Here is a 10572-nt window from a genome sequence, read left to right as displayed (position 1 = left end):
ATGGAGGGAAGACGAGAGAGGGGAGAGAAGAGGAAGGAAATGGAGGGAGGATAAAGAAAAGTAAGCGATAGAGAGAGAAGAAGGAGTGTAGGAAGGAGAAATGAGGGAGAGAGGAAGAGGAGCATGACTGAGGGAGAGAGAAAAGGAGGTGAGAGGAAGGAAAGGAAAGGAAAGGAAAGTCACTTTGAGAACAAATAGATGCAGTTTGCAATTTTCTGTTGTTTTTACTGAATTCAAAGTTATTTTCCTCAAATTGGCACAACCCTTTCATTCCTATAAACTTTGTTTTTAAGTATGATAACTTACTAAATTCTATTTCTTAATGTGAGTGCTAGGCTTCCCTCATGATCTTAAAGATACTCTAAAATCATTAATACATGCATGCATATGTATATGTGAACATGATAGTACATTATATTTAATAAGTATCATATATATTATGAATAATCCACATGTGTTCTTGTCTCGATGCATACACTTGAACTAAGAGACAGGGTTTATAGTGAAATATAGTTTGAAGTAGAAAGCCTGAGCCATAAGTTTAAATTAATAAAAAACACTAACAATTCAGGAACTTCAGAACATTCAGAGATTACAAGGGTGACTGCTCACTGTTTTCTTTTTCTCATTTCTTTTCCTTTCTCTCCTCTTCTTTTTTCTTCTCCTACTATTGCTCTTTCTTTTCTTCCTCTTTATTCTCCTCACATCTCTCACTTATCTTTCTTTTTGAGACCTGCACCACGTACCACATGCTGCCTCCACCTCCTAAGTTGCTGAAGTTATAGATATACACTACCACATCTTTGTATGGCAAAATACAATGTTTTTATTTCCATACCCATTTCAGGCACACTAGGAAAGTGAAGTTGAGTATGAGTGGGTGACTCAGGAGATATCAGTTGGCACCAATGGTCCATTGAATCCAGTCCTGGTAGTTGTACACTCTGGTGTACACACCAGGTTTCCTATCCTTACCACAGCTAGTGTCCCAGGAGATAACACCTTGGAACTCTTCATTGCAGACCATGGGGCCAACAGAATCATACTCACAACTATCATTTTCTTCTTCTTGGAAGCCAATACAAAACATGTTTCTTGTGATCTTATGTGGGTAGGTACTTGTAACATGAAGGGGACTGTTTGTTGGGGTTTTTTTCTGTCCTGCCTGGCCCCCCAGCTGTTTAGTCCCAGAGAAAAGTCACACAAAGGACTCCATAAGTTATAAAGCTGATTGGCCCTTTAGGTCAGGCTTCTTATTAGCTAACGTTCACATCTTGATTAACCCATTTTTCTGATCTATGTTAGCCATGTGGCTCAGTACCTTTTTCAGCGGGGCAGCTCACATCCTGCTGGTTCGGTGATCTGGGAAGGAGTGGGAGGAATCAGCTTCCTCCTCCCCAGAATTCTCCTGCCCTCCTTGCATCATTTCCACTTCCTGTCTGGTTTTCCCACCTACACCTTCTGCCTGGCCAATCAGCGTTTATTTAAAACATGATTGACAGAATACAGACAATTCTCCCACACCAGGTACTGTGGCAAACAGGGTCTAACAGGATGGAGACATTCACACAAAGAAGATGTGAAGATAGACTGTGGCTTATAGCAGTGAGTAGTAGTCAATACCCACTGGTCACTGATGAGAGAGCCCCCACACAAGTGGTAGCCAGCATTCAGGGATACCTGGTATGGGACAGAGTTGTTCTCACATGTGTAGCCTCCAATAATCTTGTCGCCACTATCATTAGCAGGGATAGCAGCAGTAGCTCCACTGAAAACCAGAAAGACGAAGGTCTTCATGGTTGCTCACTAATTCTGCACTGGGCAATAGAAAAAAGGCTTTTTTTCCCACAGCTATTTATACCTCCAGATTTGTCATTGACACTCAGGGCCATAGATGCCAGAAAATAGATTTCACTGACAAGAACCTTTTCCACCAAGACACAACATGTTGCTAGTGAACCTGGGAGGCAAATACCCAGCAATTCTTCAGTGCCTAGAAGCCCTGGTCCTTTCTGCCAATTCATGCAACAATTCCTACCCAGAGAAGATCACCAGCAACATGTTCTGCCTAGACTTCCTGGAGGGAGGAAAGGATCCTTGTGATCTTCCTTCCCGACTGAGGAGAATGATGATAGGATCGTTGAGAGCTACACTTGTTAGAAGCCATTTCGTCCCCAACCAAGTGTCACTGAATGATGGATCTCACATATGTCGGGGATCTCTCATCACTGACCAGTGGGTGCTGTCTGCTGCTCGCTGTTATTCTCCCCAAATACAGGTGCATCTCGGGGAACACAACATTCATAAAATTGAAAGTGGAGAGTAGTTCACTGATGCAGCTAAGGTCACCCCCAATCCTGATTTATGGTATGTGGACTGTTGACAAAGACATCATGTTGATTAAGGTGAAATCATCAGCTACCCTCAACTCTCAAGTATCTACTATCCCTCTGCCAGAATCCTGTCCATCAGCTGATATGGAATGCCTGTGTCTGGCTGGGGCCTTCTGCAGCTCAGGGTCCTTCATTTCTTCAGTGTCTGGATGTTCCTGTTCTGTCAGACTTGGTTTGTCACCACCACATCCTAGGCAGCGCTAGAGACCAATCTCAGGGCTTGAGGTGTGCAAGGCAAGCACTTTACCACCTTAACTATGAGGGTGACATCACTTGTCGTGGTTTGAAAGGAAGTGGCATTATTAGGAGGTGTGAGCTTGCGTGGTCTTGTTGGAGGGAGTATATCATTGTGGAGGTGGGCTTTTACCTTTCTTATATGCTCAAACCATACCCAGTGTCTCAGTTTCTTTTCTGTTCCCTTTGAATCAAAGATGTAGAATTCTCAGCTTCTTCTCCACTACCATGTTTGCTTGCACACCACCATGTCCCACCAGGACGACAATGGAATGACCCTTTGAACTGTAAACCACCCAATTAAATGGTTTTTTCTTTATAAGAGTTGCTAAGACACCACTCCCCTTGCCACTCATTGCCAGGTGTCCAAAGGAACAATTTCAGTGTACCAGTTGAATGCCATGTGCCCATCCCAGTATGAAATGAATATAATTGTTGAGGAGATGCATATGAACAACAGCAGGCTAAAGCAACCACATTAATTGAAAAACAAAATTTCAGTCATACAAGATGATTACATTCTAGATCGCTGCAAACAGTATTGCACCTAGAGTCCACAACACTGTACCACATACAGACATTTATTGCAAGGGCAGAAACTCATTGCATGCTTTTATTAGAAATAAAATAAATATTAATATAAATTAATATAAAATAATAAAATATTATTTTATAAATAAATAAAATAAAATTGTCATACCACAATCCTGTTTAAAAGCCCAACAATGCCAAAATTTCCAGGAATCAATCCTTCTCCCTGGCAGTCTTCTCCCCCAGTTTCTGAGGGTAAAGTGACCAAGCATGGTTTTTTTAGACTTTATTCATTTTCTTCCAGATTGTCACCTCATACTATCTCACAGCTTAAAATTTCCACAGACTGCATCCTCTAAAATGCATATCCTCAATAAATCCAAATTCATTCTATCGGAATATAAATCTGACTGTTCTTGATATTTTCAACCTCTCTTATAAAATATTGAACTAAAATTTGAAAGAACTGATTCCTGGATCTAGTATTTTAGAAAAATAAAAAATGTAAATAACAAGCATTTCTTGCATCTTCTTTAAGAAAATCACAAAATATGAGCCAACAAAACAAACTTCAGGTGCTAATTTTGATATTTATATTTTTCCTCAAAATCTATGTCATTTTTACCATATAACCTGGTATAGCAGTAATGCATCAAGCATATTTATAATTTCCCAATCCATCATAGTCCTTATTTGGGATTTGTGTATTTTTTCTACTTAAAACTCCTTAGCGGGGTCTCAGCAGAATGAATTAGCAATGAGTATTTGCTCATTACTTGAATTTTCCTACTTTTCATTAATTGAATCTTTACTTTTGTAATTTGTAATGATTTCTAGGTTCAGATAAATAAGTATACTCTGCAATCCAATGTGACCCTTACCATGGGATTCATCTTATTTCTATTTTCATTCTTTGATCTTTATTATTAATGGACTATATTTCACAAGTATGATGGCTAGGCTTAGCTATCAACTTGACTATATCTGTAATAAACTCCACTACAGAAATGGAGGGCATGTTTCTGTTCTGGATCCTGAGACAGAAAGCCACAGGCCTTTAGTTTAGACATTAGGCAGGAAGACACACCTTTAATATGGTTACACCTTCTTCTGGAAGTCTATATAAGGAAAAAGGAAGAAGGAATAATTTTTTTCTTTTCCTGCTTCTCCTCACCTTACCAGTACATCCATTCCGTCACTGGCATTATAGCCTACATCTTCGGGATTTCAGTATATATAAAAGACTAGCTGGCATAAACAGCCTTGTGGGACTGACCAACTACTAGATTCTTGGACTTTTTATTCACAGATATCCATTGTAGGATTAGTTGGACTGCAACCTGTAAGTCTCTATCTATCTATCTATCTATCTATCTATCTATCTATCTATCTATCTATCTATCTAGAAGAATATAGATAAAGATATATAGAAGTTCATTCCATAAGTTCTGTGACTCTAGAGAACCCTACGAATACACCATGGTACAAGCTATTATTCTATGCTTATAACTCCTTGTTAATATAGTTGATCATTACTATTTTATTATAGTTTGACTAGTTCTTAATTTAGTTTACAACTTTATTTCTATAACATTTTAAATTTATTCTATGAAATTTTTTACACATCTGAACAATGTACATTGGTAATATCTACCCTCTACTCCAATACATATCTCTTTCAAATGCATACCCACTTTTTAATAATACCTACTGAGTCATATAAGTGCTCTTCCAGATGTAGATGATGTAGGGACAAGTGGTTCCCATACTTAGGGTGCACATGTTCCTGCAAACAACACTGATGAAATTCACTTGAGCAAAACAAAAATACACATAAAGGAAGGAAAGATAGTTGGCAAGCCAAAAGAGATTAGGGAGTGGTGACCAATTCTGTTCCCAGTGCCTATACAGTCACTAGCAGACATCTGTAGACAGGCATGTGGTGCACATACATACATGCAAGCAAAACACTCATGCACATAAAATAAGTAAATCTAAAAATAATTTTAATTAAAACCAATACTTAAATGCAATTTCAAAGCATTACTAAGTACAAGTAAACAAAATGTTTTATAAGGTTAGAATTAGAGCATAATCTACTTTTCTGCATCATATAAATTGTATTATATTAATGTTATTTTAATTAATATTATATATTATCATAATATATGTATAATTATTTTGGTTCACATATGATATTAGGTTCTTCAAATTATTTGGCTAACATTATTCTTTATCATTTGTCTTGCAAAAGTTATGCCTAATTTATTTAACATTTTGTTCCTTTTAACTGTTATTTCACAGATACATCTAACAGTTTTAATTCTTTAGCAATAAAGATAATAACAATAATAAATAAATAAAAATAATACATAAGCTTTTTTCACTGATAAGTTGCTTTTATTCTTTACCAGATAATAGAATTTCAATGTATAAAGCCAATAAAGAGTGTAGAGAAAATATATATGGAATCTTTCTTGATTGCTTTGCAATTAGCAATTGTTTGAATGATATACTACACTTGCTTTATGGCATTTCTGTGGTAATCAAGTATGTTTGTAGACCATAGATGCAAGCTAGAGTCATATGCCACAGGATGCTATTTTAGCTAGTGATAAATTGCATATTCATTGATGCTCACATACAGCTTAACTGTGTGGTAGGTTATACAATCCAAATTCCCATAACCTATGATGCTCACACAGTCCCAAAATCACCGAGCAGCACAGTTTTCAGAATGCTTTCCTGTTGCTGCATGATATATAACTACATCGTAATACACATGGTCAATGCTGACACACTGAACGGCAGTCTGTCATTTGTGGAAAAATATGGAAGCTGAGGCAAATGTGGGTGCTTTATGGACTCATTTCCTAATTATTTATTAGCTTCTTGTTTATAATTACTTAGAAGTCTTGACTAATGACTCCAAACATATATTAAATTCCTTGAAAGTGGGAAATTTAATTTTATCTCTACTTAATCTCTTCATTCCCAAATGTCTTAGCCTATTGCCTAGTAAAACTGGCATTGCGCGAAAGTGTATTTATATATCAACTTGAATGAATGGTGGTATGTTCTTTAAACTTGTGGCTATTTAGTCTAAACCCTATTTTAGACATTTCTATTTAGGGTACTAAGTGATGAACTATGAGTTGCAGTTGATCCTGGATCCAACAAGACAGCCTGTCTAAAGTCAGACTACTAGGTGTAGGATGTGTCAAAGTGCTGAGTCACAAAATGTATTAAAAACAGTGGCTACGAAAGCATGCAGCAAATCTAAAAGTTACAATATTCATATCCAGAGTTTGGCTTGAAATAGATTTTTGAAGGGACAGTTTGCATTTTACCTCTTAACTAGAGGACACAATAAAACAAATACACCCTGCAATCCGTGCTATAGGTTTTTCAGTATAGCTTTCACTATTTAATGTTACAGGATTAGCTATAGTTATTTAAAATGCTAAAATATTTTGGAAATGAATAGGAGACTATTTTTTGAGACAAGATTTCTAGTCTAAGCTGACCTTGAACTTGCTGTATACCTGAAGTTGATCTTCAACATCTGATCCTCCTTCCTCTGCCTCCCGAGTGCTGGGATTGCAGACAAGAATTGCCGTACTGATCATAAAAGTATAAACTAATGTAATTATGTGCTAAAGTGCTCCCAGGGCAAATGTACCATTTAAATACACATGAGTCATGAATATTGTATATTTATGAGGCTACAAATAAGTTGGACAAATATACACACTACTGGGGGAAAACAATATGAGACAGGAAGGCATCCACATACATTTATGCTACTGTGTTCTCTTTCAGACACCACAGTCTATGGTCCACTTCTCACACCATATGAGAGAAACCATAGTTGTGAATAGCATTGAATACTTGAATATGTTAACCAAATAATTCCAATGTTTTATTCGACTATATATTTCAAACAATGTATTTCTTCTTGTAGGTGTCTTCCTTTTCAGTCAAATTTTTGTTGCTCCCATAGGTACTAGAGGATGTATGAAATTACAGATTTCAGTCCCATTGTTTGGCTTAACAATGCACTACGGGGTTCAGTAATGTTTTCTACGATGCCATATTCTAGTATGTAAGTGAAACTGAAGAAACACATTAAGAACCAATAAAAATAATGCATTTTCATTTTAAATCAAATTCTTTACTCTAAGCCTCTGGCTCTGAATGTAACCACCTCCATTCTCCACTTTGTCTTCAAGACACAGTGTTGCCTTACTAAAATGGTGTTACTAACTAAGGATTGCCATAAACACATAAAAAAATGAAAGTTAGCTATTAAAAATGAACACGATCTGCCGTGTTCTTGGGTTTTGCCTATGCTATCAACTGTGCAGACATGTGTCTTATCCAAATAATGAAACACAAGCATGAGTTTGGGGCTGAGAAAGAAGCACAAATGGTCTCTGACTGTGGATCCCTATCCTATGCTATGATGGTGACTCCTTTGTTTTTCTACAGAAAACTCATTATTTCCTGAGGTTCTCCTTTGCTTTTGAAATAGACTAAACCAAAAATATTTAAGAAAAAGTTGCATCTAATGTCCCAAATCTTGCCAAAAACTTAAAGTATACAGAATTTTGAAAGTTAAGTAGGAAGCTTAAGAAAAGGTTCCCTGGTTAAGAACACTTGCTGTGCTTGCAGGGGACTTGGGTTCAGTTCCTAGCACTGCTATTCTGACTCACAAGTGCCCAAAACTCAAGTTCCAGGGGATCTGCCTTCTGCAAGTACCAGGCAGGCACATGGCACACATACATACATACAGGCGTTCATACATTCACATGAAATTAACCTGCAAACAAAGGAGTAAAGTTGAATGGTAACCTTAAATTTCTCGGTGTGAAAGATCTGATTCTCACACTTCAGTGCATGCAAACCACCTAGGGAACTTGTCAAAATCCAGATGTTGATTCAAGGATCAAAGATAGCTATCTCATCTCACATTTCCAGAGAGCTCCAAAAGATGATGACATTGTCAGTGGACTCTACTTAGCATACCCAAAAATTATATCAGTGAAAAATTTGTTCTTAAATACTGACATAATAGGAGTCAATTAATACTTGTTGGTTTTACTTAAGTAAAAAAATACCTTCATGTAGGAAGGTAAGTATACTCACCTGGGGATTGCAAGATGGTATAGTGTATAAAGGCATCTGCCACAAAGCCTGACGAACTGTGTATCCTCGCTGGGATTCATGTGGAAGGAAAAGAGTCAACAAAACTCACAAGTTGTCCTCTGACTGCCAACTGCATGCCATAAGACATGCACGCACACATACACACACACATGCACACACACGCACACATACACAACACATATACACAACTAATAAATAAATGTCACAAAATTAAAAATAAACCAGCCCTATCTAAAAATAATGCAATATACTTTTAACAAATCTAATCTTTTAGCGAAGTCAGTGCCCTGGATCTCCACACAGCAGTCCCTCCTCCACCACTACAACTTTTTAAAATTCTTACAGTGCTATTTCTTTTGTTCGTGTTGCTTAAGAAAATTCTTCCATTTTGATTCTTGCTGAATTATATGTGGATTATCAAGGAATAGTCATTATACCTTTTCTTGAAAAGCTGTCAAGAGGAAGGTTCCAGAACAGAAATTATTGACTGTAATATTTCAATGAGAAAGAAGAATGTTTACTGGAACTGCACATTTGAGTTCCTGAAAACCAGAATTTCTTATACGACCCCACTGGGCCTTATTGAAGCCTAGTCTGGTTTTTACTGATACTGTACAAAACTTTTCTGGCTTAAGTATTGAGCTTATGACATCAGCAATACTTTCTCTTGGTAATCAGTAGGGTACAATCATCCTCTCAACATACACACACCACTAGATGACATAACAGTCATCATTTGACAAAATCATAAAAGGAGATGATTAAAGTGCATATTGTATAGACTTTTAAAATACGATGTAATTACATTCAGGTACAGTTTGTCATAAATTGATTTTATTTGAGCGTGTTAGGCAAGTAAAGAAAGACTATGCTAATTACTTTTGTACTCTTTAAAATGTTTGTATAGGTTATGACACTTCGGATTCTTTAATTCTTTTTTAGATGTATTGATTTTATTTTTCATGTCTGGCTGTTTGGCCTACATGTAAAATGATATACTACTTTAATGCTGCTACCAGGGAAAGTCAGAGGGAAATGAAATTACAGATGGCTTTGAAAAACGACATGGGTGCTGGGAATTAAACCTGGGTTTTCTGCAACAGCACATTGCTCTAAATAATTGAGTCATCTTTTCAATTAAGACTAATTTAAATCAATAAGGAAAGTATGATTGACTCATTCCTGGTTCTATGAAATTTCCTGTACAAATGTTACTTTTCTCACTTTTATGACCAGAAATAATGTATTATCCTTAAAGTAGCCAATTAGGTAACATAGATATTAGGTTACTTAATTTGAAAGCATAAAAATTTATTAAAGATTATTTTTCTGATTATTAGTATATTTTAAGTATCAAAATAATGCATTACATTCATAAATTATTCACTCTTTTCTATTGGTGTGGGCGAGTTATCTGTATTCTGTCAATCATGTATTTTAATAAAACGCTGATTGGCCAGGCAGGAAGTATAGGTGGGTCAACCAGACAGGAAGTAGAGGCAAGGTGATGAGAACAGGAGAAGGCTAGGAAGGAGGAAGCCCATTCCTCCATTCCTGCCCAGACTACAGAGAAGCAAGATGTAAACTGCCCCTCTGGAAAAGGTACTGAGCCACATGGCTAACATAGATGAGAATAATGGGTTAATATAAGCTATAAGAGTTAACAAGAAGCCTGAGCTAAAGGGCCAATCAGCTTTAAAACTTATGGAGTCATCTGTGTGATTTTCTTTGGGACTAAACAGCTGTGAAGTACTGGGAGGCACAGAAAAACAAACAAGCAGCCTGGACTCTTCATGTTACGCTCTATATTTGTTTTTCTTCTAAGGCTCAGATAACCTAGACATTTACTACAGATTTCTGGAATCTAGAACAATCTTGCTTTTACATACACCAAATGCATTTCATTTGGAAGTCATGCATTACCAAGATACAAATGTCACACACACACACACACACACACACACACACACACACACACCTCTAGGATCCTTAATTACAGAGGGAGTTTTAAAATACTGGCTCTTATTGATCTACTCTGGCATGGTGAAAATCATCCCCGTATTGCTCTTCTTCATTAAAGGAGATTTACTTTTATTGATCAATATTAAATAAAAGCACAATTGTTTAATAAAAGTAAACTATAAAAGAACAGCTTATTACTATAGCCAGTCATGGATTCCAAAATCTTTACCCATTTTCTCCATTTTTATTTTCTTAATTGGTATGTTTACTTTAATTTATTCTT

General features: G+C 36.6%; 1 pseudogene; it reads left to right on the top strand.

Moving 5' to 3' along the window:
* Positions 1–2022: 2022 nt before the first annotated feature.
* On the top strand, positions 2023–5472 carry LOC125394605 (trypsin V-B pseudogene; annotated as a pseudogene).
* Positions 5473–10572: the final 5100 nt, after the last annotated feature.

The sequence above is a fragment of the Myodes glareolus genome, chromosome 1, assembly GCF_982192425.1.
Source record: "Myodes glareolus chromosome 1, mMyoGla1.1, whole genome shotgun sequence".
Classification (NCBI taxonomy): domain Eukaryota; kingdom Metazoa; phylum Chordata; class Mammalia; order Rodentia; family Cricetidae; genus Myodes; species Myodes glareolus.
This window is presented reverse-complemented; position numbering and strand designations above follow the sequence as displayed.